Source organism: Otolemur garnettii, unplaced genomic scaffold (assembly GCF_000181295.1).
Source record: "Otolemur garnettii isolate 467f Iridium unplaced genomic scaffold, OtoGar3 scaffold00003, whole genome shotgun sequence".
Taxonomy (NCBI): domain Eukaryota; kingdom Metazoa; phylum Chordata; class Mammalia; order Primates; family Galagidae; genus Otolemur; species Otolemur garnettii.
This window is the reverse complement of record NW_003852398.1, coordinates 12,736,158-12,747,308: the sequence shown is the minus strand read 5'-3', so window position 1 is coordinate 12,747,308 and position 11,151 is coordinate 12,736,158. Positions and strand designations below refer to the sequence as shown.

The following is an 11,151-nucleotide window of genomic DNA, read 5'->3' as shown; positions in this document are numbered from 1 at the left end:
TTTTCGATGCTTCATTTGTGATTTCCGGAGAACTGATGCCTTTTATTCTCTATTTGAATTAGACCTTCTGTTTTTTGGATTCCTTACTTTTTATCACAGATTATCCCAAGTCCATCCCCTACTAGCTTTAAGAGAAAGACCTCATCGAGTGTACTTTTAAAGAAATGCTTTTTTAGACATAGCATATATCTACAGAAATCATTCTCTTGCCTTTATGCTTAATTTGAGTTCATCCAGATCCGGAATTACAGCACTTTGAAAATCTTATTTATTTCAAAATTTTGAAAGCATTCTTGCTCTGTCCTTTAACTTCTGACACGGATGATGAAAACTCAGAAAGTGTTCTGACTCTTCTCTCCATAAGGAGGTTTAGAGCATCTCTCCCTGTTCCTGGTGTTATAAAATTTCGTGAGGATGTTATAGTGTATGTGACTGTATACCCTTATGTATTATGCTGGTCACTCAGTGGAATTTATCAATCTCAAAATTCAAGTCTTTTCGTTCTGGGAAGTGTTCTTGAATTCTCTGATATCCTGTTCTTTCTCTATTCTATATTTGTGGATCACCAAGTATACAGACACTGGAGGTATTGCCCAAGTCTTCTGTTCTTCTTCTCTTTTTTATTGTATTTTTCCATCTCTAACTTTTGTTTCATTAACACTTTGGTAGAGTCATATTTCTGCTATCACAGAACTCGTAAGAGCTCTTCTTCATTTTATGAGTATTTCTCTTTCTTTAAAGTGTTTTGCGGTCTTGGAAGAGCAATATTTTTTGTAGTAGACTACTCACTTATCTTTCTGAAAATATTAATAACTATTTTTTAAAAATGTTTTGCATGATTATGTTCCCTTTTTGTTGTTTGCTTGCTTGTTTTTTTCTTTGTTTTTCACCCCAGAAATTCCTGCTTATTTTAATAGTAGAAAACAGAAAATGGATTTGGAACTGAGTCTGGAGGACAACTTCCCTGTAAGTTTTTTAACTTAAAGTGATCTGTCTGGGCAGTAATATTAGTGAAGACAACATGTCAGTATTGTTGTTTTTTCTCTTTGTTGGTTAAATTGCACAGAGTGGTCTCTTCCAACTCCTCCCTATGCAGGCATTCTGGACATTGTGTGGAAGAAAAACAGCTAAGGGGTCTAACCTTGTATGAGTTAGCATTTACTTAACTACTTCTTCTCTCCCTTTTCCCAATATGATCCTGCTACGCCAACTGTATCTAGTATTGTATAGAGGAAAAAAAACTTTTTCCTTCCGCAGAGAGTAGTCCTTCCATCTTCTGCTTGGGGTGGGGGTTGTGAAATGTGGCAGTTAACTGCTTCAAAAGCAGCTTCTTACCAGGGGATTACCTTTATCTGCATGTCCAGAAATACGTGGATCTATAAATTCCTAAGCTTTTGCAATTGTGTAGATTGTGTAGTAAAAATTAGATGTTTCATAGATTCCCTTCATGACAGCTTAATAATTAATTCCATATCTCTTACTATTCACTGATCTCCCTTCTAGTTCCCAAAGTGTTAGAGCCACTTTCTCCTTTCCTATTATATTTCTCTTTGACTTTAGGTCTTGAAATTCATGTGTTGTTATTCTACGATGTCTTGAGCAGAGAACAGAGAGAAAAGTGTGTACTTGATTCAGTTTATCTGTAAAACTGAATATTGTTTTTAAACATCTTTTAAGGTGAAAAATCCTTTCAAAGTATGTGTTACATAAAAGGTGAAGATGTGAAGGTGTGAGTCTAAGTAGGGCTGATTTAAGTTTTTTGCCCGAGGTGTGGGCCTTTCCTGCTTTGTATGTTAACAAACCCCACCACTTTCCTTACTATTTCTAAGGCACTCCGTGGAGTATAATTTAGATGTTCTAAATCAGTGATTTTCAAAAATAAGCTAGCAGATTACCCATAATCTTAAAGAATTTACAGTTCAGTAGGCTTAATAAAATAAGCACAGACATATTTACAGTATGTGCTAGAGTAATATTAAGTCTCATTAAAGAATGAAAAACAAATGATACAATGGTTTAATTCCTGTGAGATTATGGTTAATAATAAATGACAACATAAAACATATCATAAAAGCATTCTTGATAATAATGAAAAATGGCTGCCTATAAAAATATTCTTTATTCCTGGGTATAACATTAGCATATATAAAAACATTGTAACGCATATGATTATAATACATAGATTATAGATCTATAGTATGTATATTACATGATGTGCTATACTATATTTTTAGTTATATGTAATATCTATAAAAACATAACTATATACGAGTATGGTACCAAGAGTAAAGAGACAAAATCAACAGACAAATGTTTCTCTTTTAAGACTTAAACTTGAAGTTAATTAAGACTGGAGTTAAACACAACTTTTGGCTATCAGTTCTTTAGATACGTACGGCCCCCAAATAACACCAGTTCAAGCAGGAAAGGTGTCAGGTTCATTTAGTGTGCTATCTTAAGATTCCTCAAATTTCCTTAAGTAATAATCTACTGTAGAACTACTTTCGATATCCAAGTTCTTAGACTATAGCAGCTGTAACATCTCACGTAATGAAAGGCATTGTTCAGCTTCCTGAACTTTATACTTCTTCTCTGGTTATTTATACCACAGATGGCCAGATGACTTGGCAGTGGAATGGATGAGAAAATAAGCTGCCTGCAGATATTAAAAATGGCTTACTTCTCATAGAGATTCATTCTACTTAACCACAAAAGAAAGCCTATTAATTAGACTTTTGAATCCCATTAGGAAAAACAAATACCAATACTTAACTGCTCAAATATGACATGATGGAAAATTGCTAACATAATTAGATTTTTAATAGTGTTAATGACTCTTGTATCTTATTAATAAGAATTAAAACTAATGTAATATTATATGAAGAAAAATTGCCACTGTATGCTCCTCTACAGGGAAATGCAGCCCGATTATGTCTATTTCCACATGAAGGGATTTTAATTTTTATTCTCTTGCAGTTGTAATATAACTCACATGTTCCTCAGCATAATATATTTTCCCTGACATTATGTGACAGAAGGTCCTACAAGTACACCATTTAGATCTGCAGTCTCATTAGGTATCCTAAGTCAAGCATGATGTTGACTCTGACTGTCAAACTACCACCTATACTAAAGGTTGAATTGTCCCTGCCCTCATTCTCTGCCTTTTCATGAATTATCACTTCTTCAAAGCCTTGTTTCAAACCCTTCTGATTTTCACATTTATAAGCCAAATTATTTTCATTGTTTATGCCATGCAATTAGTCATTTTTGACATACTCTTTCACTTTCTAGGTATTCTATGAAGCTAAAAAGTAAGTTTCATTACCCAGTGAGTATGTGTCATCAATTTGTTAATAAAGTCATATACATTTAACATCTTCTATATGTCTATTGTGTTGAAGACACCAAGTATCACAAGAGACATGATTCTTGTACTCAGAGAGGGTGTTTATCTGTTCAAATGGTGTGAGTGTTCTAGAAACTTTCTTTTTCAGAAACTTAAAAGTGCATTATTAATATTTCTATGAATCCCTTCCATGTGCTAAATTCACCATACTAGCTGCCACAAAGACAAATAGATGCTGGTTTCCAAACCAGGCAGAAGCAGAAAATCAGAGAAAATAGCCAATATTTGAGATAGATGGCTTGCCAACCCACTTACAAACTTGCCAGATAGGTGCAGATTATGGATGATTCAATAGAATGACTTATGATGAGACCAATAGTGTATTTGTGCTCTCTCTCTTTGTACTGGCAAGTAACTCTAATGTGATTATATCAGCAAATAGAACTCTACTACTCAAAGCATGGTCCATGGAATAGCAGCAGCAGCATTACCTAGGAGCTTCTGGAATTTATAGAATCTCAGGTGCTGTCCTAGAGATTCTGAGTCATGATTCTACAATTTATCAGGATCTCAAATCATTTTGTGCACTGTAAAATTGGAAAAGCACTAGAGTATGTTAAAATAGTAGAGTAGATTTCATTGTACAAAGTGAAGGGGAGGTGGTGGTGGTTGTCTTAAGTCTCTTGCATTGGTATAACAAAATACCATGGACTGGGTGACTTAAAACAACAGGAATTTATTTCTTATAGTTCTAGAGGCTGGAAAGTCCAAGATCAAGGCACTGGCAGATTTAGCATCTGGTCAGGACTGACTTCCTTGTAGACAGCCATTCTTACACTATCTTTACATAATGGAGGAGGAAAAGGGTTTCTTTTTTCTTTCTTTTATAAGACACTAGTTCCATTCATGGGCTCCACCCCAATGACTTAATCACCTCTCAAAGGCCCCACCTTTCAATGCCATCACTTTGGAGGTAAAGATTTCAACATGTGAATTCTGGACCAACTTACTCAAACCATAGCTGTGGTCCTGTTCAGATCTCATTTAAAGCTATAGTCCACAACCTCTAGGCCACAGACCAGTACCTTTTTAGGAACAGGACTATACAGCAGCAGGTGAGCAGTAGGAAGAGCAAATGAAGCTTCGTCTGTATTTACAGCCACTCCCCATCACTTGCATCACTTCCTGAGCTCCACCTCTTGTCAGATCAGCTCTCATAGGAGAGTGAACCCTACTGTAAACTCTGCATGCAAGGGATCTAGGCAGCACACTCCTTGTGACAACCTGATGCCTGATTATCTGAGATGGAGCTGAGGCCATGATACTAGTGCTGGGACCATCTAGCTGCAGGAAGACAGCTCAGGGTATCCCACTAATTCTGCATTATGGTGACTTATATAATTAATTATTTCATTTTCCACTACATCGTAATAATCATGGAAATAAGTGCATAACAAGTGTAATGTGCTTGAATCATCCTGAAATCATCCCATCTTACCCTGGTCTGTGGAAAAATTGTCTTCCATGAAACTGGTGTCTGGTACCAAGAATGTTGGGGACTGCTGATGTAGAGTACAGTGACTATCTGAGAGCAGCATTTTAGGCAGTGTTGTTAGACACTGAACTTATCTAGAAATACAGTAATTGGCATTATGAAATAATTTGAAATCTTACAGAGTGGTTCTCAACCCTGGCTGTACATTTAGAATTACCTGGGGAGCTTTAAAAAATGCCAATGCCTCAATTCTACATCCAGAGATTAAGATTTTATTTTTTTCTGGTGAGTTTCCCAGGTATCGGAATGTTTTAAAGTTCCCAGAGGATTCTCACATGCATCCAGGGTTGAGAACCACTGATAAAATATGAGAATTGGTTGGAAGACCTTGGGTTAATAAGCTTGAGGAAGCGAAAGTCCATGTAGATAATCATAGGTATGCCTGCACATACCTACAGGGAAATGGTAAAGATTTATTTTGTGTAGATCCACGAAATAGGATTGGACTAGGGAGAGACACTTAATGATTGCAGATTGACCTAAGAAGAATTTTGGTAATTTGAGCTGTATGCAACAAAAGCGATGCACATTTGAGGCACATGGTGAGTACAGGTGGAGACTGCATCACCAAAAGTTTCTTAGGCAAACTGCAGAGTACATTCATTCATTTAGCATTGACATCAGGTCAGCAGGGTGAGGGATTTTCAGAGTACATTATAATAGAGTAATAATAAATACATTTAACAAGCACCTCCTGTGCTGGGAACTTTATATGAATTCCTAGATTTAATCTTGACCATGACTCTATGAGGACACTTCCTTTGAAACAGAGGCTTGGAGAGTTGAAATAAATTGCTCGAGATTATACAGTTAGTGAGTAGCAGGAGCAGGCCACAAACTGAGGTTTGTCAGACCCCAGGTCCCTTGATCTTAACCTCATGCAGATTCTGCCATGATGCTCAAAGGATGCTTCCAACCCTGAGATTCCCTGACTCTTAGGCACACTGTGCTCTAATCACCGTGATTTTTACTTAAAGGCTGATTTAATGGGCAGGGTGGCTTATCTAAACAAACTTTTATAAACATTAAAGGAATTTTTTTAAATCACTGTTCAAAGCTTAGAAAATAGAATGTCATTGAAAGAACATGCCTGGGTTAAAGGACCTGGAATCTTAATTAAAATAAATGAATGAATGAATGAACAAATAAATGAATAAATAACGGAGCAAGTAATAAAACCAGGTAATTTGCAACACCAACACATTTTGTGACAATTCCTTTTCCCCCCTGTCGTAATTGAAAGCATATTTGTTTTTACTCTCTCTCTCTTTTTAAATTGTAATCTATGTTAGTATTGCAAAACTAATTATAAGTCACCCAAGTGTAACCAAGAGCGTTGAGGGCTCCTGAAATAGGACAAAGGAAATTCATTAAGAAATAATGTTGAACTTATGGTTTCAAAAGATCATTAGAAATGGTAAACCAGAGAACACTGTTGCCTGAGCTGATATCAGATCCAATCATCTATCATTCTCAGGGTTCTGAATGTAATTATCGTCTGGGCTCCTTAGTCCCCAAGCAGAATGGCAGCTGATCTCTCCACCATGAGTCCAAGGCTAACGTGACATATTTTATCTAGGATACACCAGCCTCTTCTTCCATTTTGAGATCCAGTGGTCAGAGTGCTTCCTAGGAGGCTGGCAGCCTGGGGACATTCAGTTTCAGCGAAGTGATTACACATCAGGCTTGTGGCTAAGGTTGGGCTAAGTCATGACTTCCACTCTATTTTCTCTATGGAAGGATACTGTGGGCTGCCTTTGGCAGCCTTTTATATGAACACTTGTTAATAACAGGCAGGGTGCACCTATCTGTAATAAAATGGTCAACATTTTCCTACTGTATTCCAGTAGCTCCAGGTGCTCCTATTCAGAGACATGATTTACTATAGAGATTTGCTGGGTATATGAGAGGGTGAGAGGACAGTTGTTTCAGCATCGTTGGCACAAAAACTTTCTTTTCAACGTTCCAGTACCACCAAAGTACAACGTAGAGACAGGAAAAGCAGCAGACTTCTTTGAAGAACCAGGTAGTAAGTGTTCCATAGAGTCTGTGTCTCAGATACTGGACTCTATTTTTATAGTGCAAAACAGCCATAGGTAGTAGGAAAACGAGGGGATGTTGCTATTTTCCAATAAACAGTTATTTATGAACAATGAATTTCAGAATTCTTATAATTTTTATGTAGTACAAAATATTCTTCTTTTGATTTTTCCCCCCAGCCGTTTAATATGTAGAAATCATTCTCAGCTCACAAATCGTGCAAAGCAAGTGACTGGCTTTTCCCATAGGAAGAAGCCGTGGGGAACATCTCCTACTACCTGCTCTACTCTTTTATGTTGCTTTTGATTTTGAGAAGAAAAGTAGTTATCATAGTCTAACTCTGGTTTCATTGATTGCTATCACAATGCTTACCCATATTGCCTGCCAAAAGACTTTAGAATTTATGGGACAATTTTTATTTCCTTTCGGGGCGGGGGGTGATCTGATTTTGGCTTTTGGCCAAAGAGACAGGACATACAGTGTTACAAATGGCTTTATAGTCTGGGGCCCTGATTTGAGCCACTGCTTACCCATATGACTTTGAAAACCTGTTTTACATTTCTGAGTCTTAGATTCCCCATTGGCAAAATGAGAATAATGACCCCATGACAGTATCAATGTACACAGCTATGAGAGAGAGACAGAGACTCTTAAGTTTCCTTGTTATTTCTGGAGTGCTCTGCAAATACAGGTTATTTTAAAATGTGGAAATGATGGTAGCTTATATCTGCAATAATAATAATACTTACAGCTCTTGATATGGGTTTGGGATTGTTCTAAGTGCTTGACAGATACTGATCCATTTAATCCTCACAATAACCACATGTAAATGAATACGTTTGTTATCATTTGATAGCTTTGGATCTAAGGCACAGAGGGGTTAAGTGATTTGCTTTTGGTCTCACAGCTAGTACATGGCAAAGGCAAGGTTTGAACCTTGCATTCTTATTCTTGAGTCCCCATTTTTCACTACTGCTTTGTTTTGTTTTTACCATGACCTAGTTTTGTGCCACACACTTTGCTAAAAATTTCACCACATACACTATGTAATTGAACGTTCGTAAATATCTAATGACATGGACATGGCAACTTAGAGGGTAGGTGGGCTCTAGAACTGGGCTTCACGTGTCAGTTTTCTTCTTTTCTTCTGTGTGAGTTTGAGCAGGTTACTTAGCACCCCTAAATCTGCTTTCATTTGGAATCTGAGAAGGATCATAATAATAGGGACCTTGAAGAGCTTTGTGAAGATGGTACGAAGTCCTGGTTTTCCGTTTTATATCTGCACGTTCTTTCACCTCTTCACTCACTCATTTCTATTTCTCTCTCACCATCATAGAGACAAAATTTTTAGTGTGCTGTGAAATAGTGAAGTTAATTTAACTCATTTAAGATTTAATTAATTCAGTGATTTTTCTAAAAGTACAGTATATGAAATATCTCGTAAATCGGGAGGGGCCACTCAATTAGATTAAGCTTGAGTGGAGACTCAGGCTTGAATAGTTTCATTTCGTGATATGCAGGTTAAAATCCAGTGTCAGCATGTATGATATCCAAAACAGTTTGCTAATTTTGACCTTGACAGACAGAGTACTTGAGTGACGTTTCCCTTAAAGTTGAGCACTGAATGCTCTAGTAGAAGCTTTCAGTTCTTGGATTCTATTTGATAATGTTATTTGAAAAAAAAAATACTATTATATGAGTTTTGGCATCATATGTTTTGACAAGATGTCTGTGACAAGACAAGTCCTGGAATATGTATCCAAGCTTAAATGTATTTTTAAATTTTTTTTACCAGAAAAACTGAAACTTTAATTGGATTGGAATTATACCTGTCAAAGACCTGGTAGTATACTCTCCTACATGGCACCTGTTCCTTCAGAGGGCCACTTCACCAGCCATCTGTATAAGCATTCCAGGTCTCCCCAGACTGTCCCAAGTGTGGTCACGTCAGCATCCATGTCCAGGCATCCACAGGGCTCTGAATTCTGGTGCAGTACTGCTTTTTCTACCACCCCTTACATTCCACAAGGGTCTCACATCCAGCAGGTAGGTCTTGCCTCCCCACTCCCACTGCCACCTAACACTGGAAAACCCTAGTGCTCCTTTTCATGGCTCTTCCTCCTCAGCCCCTCTCTCCTGGAAGGCGGTGGATGTCTAAGCTCTTCTGGAGCTCCTGCTCCATTGTTCATCTTGTTCTTCTCTATAAATTTGGTGATCCAGGTAATTCCCAATGCTGGGAAGTCCTCCCTTGGTCTAAGATCTTCCTGTGATCTTCAGATACTGCTTGGCCCATTTCTTCCTGGTCTCCTTCACATTGGAGAGGCCGTCATTCTCTGCTTTAAGTGGGCCTGATGGGCCTCCCCATCAGAGGCCCTGATGAATCCCCAGCCAGACACACCTGGGTAGACTCCTTTCCCCTTTAGCCATTGCTGGAAGGCACCTTAACTATCCCACTGTATGGGACTGGGTTCTCCAAGTCCCGATCCCAGAAGAGGTAGAAGACTGGATAGGTCTCTTTGTCCAGCTTGGATTTCTCACCCAGCTCCATGTTCAACCTGTCACCATAATCTCAAAGCCCCCCTTCTGCTACCAAGAGATCATCCCTGGGGGCGGAGTTTTCAGCAAGATGCCTTCTTCTCACTGTGGAGGGAATGTGTGTCTAACTTCACCAAGACAAACTTGCTTTTGGGAATGACACTGCAGAAAGTGATTGTATCAGGGGAAGGGCATCTTTGGTGCCATGATGTGGAGCACAAAGGAATGGAAGGCCCAAAAGGAAAAGCAGGGGGTAGACACCTGCCATAACACGCAACTCTAAAATCACAAGAACCACCCAGAGGCAGGGGTCACGGGACTAGGAGGCAAAGTAGTGCACTAGCCCTGTGCGTGGACACCCCAGGACAGGCAGGGGGCTTAAAAGTATTTCTTAACATCTTGCCATAGATAAGTTTTTAAGATGCTTGGAGTTTATTACATCATGGAAAAACATTTGGCATAAGATATTTTAAAGACAGATCTTAGTAGGTAATTAAAGAAGCATTGGCTATGAGGCCTGTCTAATACTGCAGTAATATTTTGTGAACTTCCCTTGGAATAATAGAATAAGGAGGAAACTTAGGAGGACAGGATATGTATCTCTCATTTTAAAAATGAAGAAACAAAGAAACACAAGTATAATAACTTGCCTAAGGTTGAACAGTAGATAGTTTCTCCTACCCAGTGCTGACTTCTGCATTTAATAATTCCACATCTTTGCAAGCCTTCCATATGGAAAATAAAGGATCAAGCTAAATGTGCATATCATTACAGTATTATAGGGTCCCTGATATAAACAGATCCATTAGATGTATCTTTTCACCACATTTTAAAAAAGTCTTTATAAGCTACAAAGCAGGTGTCAGCTGTTTTCATGAGCTCCAGTTTGTCAAAGAAATTGAATTTTATCTTTGCTTCTGTGATTTGTTAATTTATGGGAAAGATTTATGACCTCAACTATTCTATGTGGCTTCACAAAAGTGACATATTTAAAAAATACTAATTAAATCTCGATCCTGTATCATCATTTGACACTTGGTGACTGGTTCTATAGCTAAAATTTTTAACTCTTGTTAGGAAAGAAATTTTTAAAAATTGAAATACCAATTTGACTATGGGACCTCTTTGAGATCAGTTTCTACCAATGGCAGGTCTGCCATCCACTAGTTGTGCTAAAGCCAAATTGGGTGAAGGAGTAACAAGGGCAGGCACTGAGATAGTAAGGAAGAAAAGTATTTTGCCAAGACAATGGATAGTGAGAGAGAAAAGAGGGCTTAGATGGAAAATTGCAGACATTTACAGGTTATTCCTCAAGGGAGTGGTGGGTGTTATTGTCAAGGAGAGACAGCAGACTTTGGACAAGATACAAATATTGATCCTCCAACTGAAACAGTGACTGAATCTGTAGTCTTGCTCATTACAACAGTCACTCGGAGCATTGAGAATTCTGATGCTGTCCCCGGTGTTGTAATTTCAGATTCTGAAACTGCGGGTGGAAGCATCATCAGGAAATACAAAAGTGAGACAGAGTAAAAGGAATTAAACTGGGAGGCTCGTGTCAAAACTAGAAGACTACATAATGCATCTTTGGCAATGCTATCCCTGACTTTTTTGCTTTCCATAAATATGGTTTTGGTATCTAGATTTTTTAAAAAGCGAATTAGTTTAATTT

The 11,151-nt window shown here is 38.0% G+C and overlaps 1 pseudogene; it reads right to left on the bottom strand.

The window, feature by feature from the left end:
- Positions 1-9,050: 9,050 nt before the first annotated feature.
- LOC100948762 lies at positions 9,051-9,747 on the bottom strand (annotated as a pseudogene).
- Between the last annotated feature and the right edge of the window lie 1,404 nt (positions 9,748-11,151).